The sequence below is a fragment of the Mercenaria mercenaria genome, unplaced genomic scaffold (assembly GCF_021730395.1).
Source record: "Mercenaria mercenaria strain notata unplaced genomic scaffold, MADL_Memer_1 contig_2012, whole genome shotgun sequence".
Classification (NCBI taxonomy): domain Eukaryota; kingdom Metazoa; phylum Mollusca; class Bivalvia; order Venerida; family Veneridae; genus Mercenaria; species Mercenaria mercenaria.
The window spans coordinates 5,057-8,692 of NW_026460041.1; the positions used below are offsets into that span (position 1 = coordinate 5,057).

At 30.5% G+C, this 3,636-nt stretch overlaps 1 long non-coding RNA gene across 1 annotated transcript; it reads right to left on the reverse strand.

Annotated features, from left to right (window-relative positions):
• Positions 1–416: 416 nt before the first annotated feature.
• LOC128552075 (uncharacterized) lies at positions 417–2,281 on the reverse strand. Its single transcript, XR_008368965.1, has 4 exons — positions 2,147–2,281; positions 1,377–1,446; positions 880–980; positions 417–517 (listed from the first exon to the last, which is right to left on the reverse strand). It is a non-coding gene; the product is annotated as an uncharacterized LOC128552075 (long non-coding RNA).
• Between the last annotated feature and the right edge of the window lie 1,355 nt (positions 2,282–3,636).

The following is a 3,636-nucleotide window of genomic DNA, read 5'->3' on the forward strand; positions in this document are numbered from 1 at the left end:
TAGTTATATTTCAGCTTAGGGAAATTCTCATGATGTTGTTATAGAGAGGTTTTTGCTTCAGAGTGAGCTACTCTGGAGAGGTTGTACTGTTAAAAATTGCTTCAAACTTCATCTCCTTCAACTGAGCTAAATGAAGAAAAACAACAACAGATTTTCCAAATTTAGAATTTCCTTGTTTACAATTTGACATTTAATGTTAGGCAGCTATGCAGACATATTTTTATGTGACACAATGCCGCCTTTACTATCTTATTCCAATGAACAAATTGTCAGTCTTGACAAAATCATGTGAAAAAAATATCACAATAATAAAAAAAAAAATAATCCTAATCATTTTATATATATTGCAAAATCAGCTTTACAGAACTCATAATTGACAAAAAAATAAATTCAAATATTGCCTTTGTGATGTGCAGCACTGGCCATGTCTTTTTATCACAATAGTTTACCTTATTTATATCTGTTACTTTTGTCATAACTTTTATGTCCCTTCTGCAATAACCATTGTCTTCAAGTTCTGAAATATTGTAAAACATTAATTCACACACATTCTAATTTGTATTTCAATATCTATTATCAAAGTACATGTTCATTCTATTTTTGAAATGTTGACATTACAAAGCTATCACACATTTATTACTAAACCATATCTATTATCATTATTTTTAATGGAGATATGTACTTAGTTAATTGAGGGATACACAAAACTACAGGAAAGAAATGTTTGTGCCAGGCTGACATAAAGTCCAGAACTGGTTCACATCTTGTCAGGAATGTCAGTCTTATAGCTGTCTTGTACAGTTATTTCAGGAGCAAGAATGTAGCCATACAGCATATAAATGCTTTGAGACCTTTGTTTAACATACAAAAGCATAATACCTCCTGCATTTTTCATAATGGTAACATCTTCTTGGACTGCCACAGGGTAAGACAGGTCAAACAACTGTACATGTACATACTCAAACTTTTCCCTACCAAAACTGAAAATGAAAATTATACAACATTTTTTTTCCTTTATTTTTTTACAAAAGATGACCTATGCATTTAATACAGACTTTTTACATTTATTAATCTAAATATATTAAAATTAATAAAATATCTCATAACTCATTGTATGATTAAAATTATAATCATTAATAAACTATATCAAACATGAACCTGAAGTGTTCTAATTTATAAAGCTGCAATTAATATTGAAAAAAATGCAACTATTGTATACAATGTATATTAAAAAAAGTATCATGAACCTGATTATAAAACAGTCTCAGTTCAAATGTAATAACACATGACTGTCAGAAAATCAATGTATGTTGTACTTTAATGATATCATCATGACATGAATGCCATCAATAAACTTCATATATAACAAACTATACCACTATGTCAGCCTCTTTCTTGTTATTTCTACAGCTTCCAAAGACAGACTGCAACTACATGTATCAGACACTGTAGGTAAAATATACAAATAATCATTACACAAGAGAATTTTTCATGTTAAATAAAGGGAGTTAATTAAATGCAATCTGAGATTTTTTGCTAAACATAAAGGGAAGTAATTATCAATAAAATGAATGAAGAAAAATGAAAATGCATATATAAGGGAGGTAATTTAGAAAAAAAAAACAACAACTTCAAATGTCAGTATAATGATAGATGACATTGACAATGACCTATATCAAGTATGCACAACATAAGAAACAGCAAGCACTTGAAAAATGCATTATATTTCCTTGCAATATGAAGGATATTTGACTGTATATAAGGGTTCTCTACATGTTGTTATACTGAAAAAAAACTTTAGTCTGAATATAGCTTAGATCGATTTATATCTTCAAAAAAAGGAAGTCCCAAATTTCCACAGCTATTCACAGGCTGAAAATTTTAGGTACTAATATCAGCAAAGAGGTTGATATCTATACTTTTTAATAACTATCGTCAAAGGTAGGGAAAAACTTACTGGAAAGGCATAAACTTCTGATCTTGTCATTTCAATACATTTTCAGCTCATTTGCATATAAGAAGAAATTTACAGAATTCCCCCTGTTTCTCTTCATTTTCAAAAAAATCTGTAAGATGGATATAAACCAAAACATTCTCCTATGTGTCAGCTATCAGATATATATTTCAACAAAAACTGTCAACTTACCTTGTTTTTAGAAGAAGACAAAATTCCATGGCAACTTTCGCTTCCCCGCAAAACTGTACCGGTGCACACATAAAAAAAATCTCAACTGTGATTTTCAAAATAATACTGTCAGACCACAATTATTTCCCTTGAAAATAAAATGCTCTAGGCAAATGCCTAAGAGTTATGAATTGAAAGTTTAAAATATTAAACTTCCATTAACAACCACAGCAACAACAAAATAGTGAAATATACACCAAGTATAAATATTCAATTACAATTTGAAATATACTATATGTCACACTCGCCAGACAAATACTTGCATTACTCCACCAGGTAATTAGTGAAATAGGTGCCCATAAAGATGTATGAAATAATGTATATTTAGAACTTTTACAAAACAATCTATATCAAATGTTTTTTTCTTCACCACACCTTCGGTAATCACATTCAAGTTAAACATATTCTGGACACCAGCCATATGTATTGTGAATCAAGCGAGACTTATCAATATAAACTTCACTTTCATAGCATATTCTGGGAAAAGTTATGATGACAATATATTTTATATGTATTATCAGCAGTTTTCATAATTCTAGTACCCGATATTGGAGGCAAAAATACTAATTAGCTTAAACTAATTAGCATTAACTGTTATCATGGATAATATGACCAGTTATGTGTCAAATTATCAATGCCAAAAGTTGTTTGTGACCATATTACTCGAGACCTGTAAACCAACACCTTATGAAACGAAATTTGAATGCATGATTTAATATGTACCTGGTTTGTCACGCTTTTCTGATTTTCTGCTGCCGGGGCGATGACTTTGATTTTGTTTGTGAAAACAGTTGCAAGTGTATTGTAAAAACTAGATTTCCCAGCTCCAATCACACCGACCATCAATATGTTGAAAGTCTCTATTCCAAGCCAAGGTAAAGGTTCCATGTTTTCCAGCTGTTTTTTCATATCATTCATTTCTTGGTCCTATAAAAGTTTGCTGTGCATGTAAGATTTCATATCTTTAAGTATAACACAGTTACCAATTTCCAAAAAGCAGCATGGCATGTAAAGTATCCAAAAGAAGCGAAATAAACGAAGTTCTGACTGTGTTTCTGAACACTTTATCGCATGTACTAGAGACTTCAACTTAAATTAGTGCAAATTACAAATTAAATGCATGTTTCATGATATAATATATTCTCTTACAACTGTTAATTTGAGATCCATTTAGCAGTAAATCATCCTTCTGCAACATTATTTAAATCGTCGTTTTTTTCTGAAACTCGTTCCTACTTGCAGACTAATTTTGAAAAAGAGGATTTGTAGTGCGCTTGTTTAGTATTCTCTTCAATTTAGAACTGGTGAAACTTAATAAATTTTTATAATTCAAAAAAATAGAACCTAGCACGGTTGATGATTGGAGATAAACTCCAAAGCTTGGGTGACGTCTACCGTTGTGTCTATGGATTAACATTTGATATCGTTCGAGCGGGGGCTATTATTCTGTT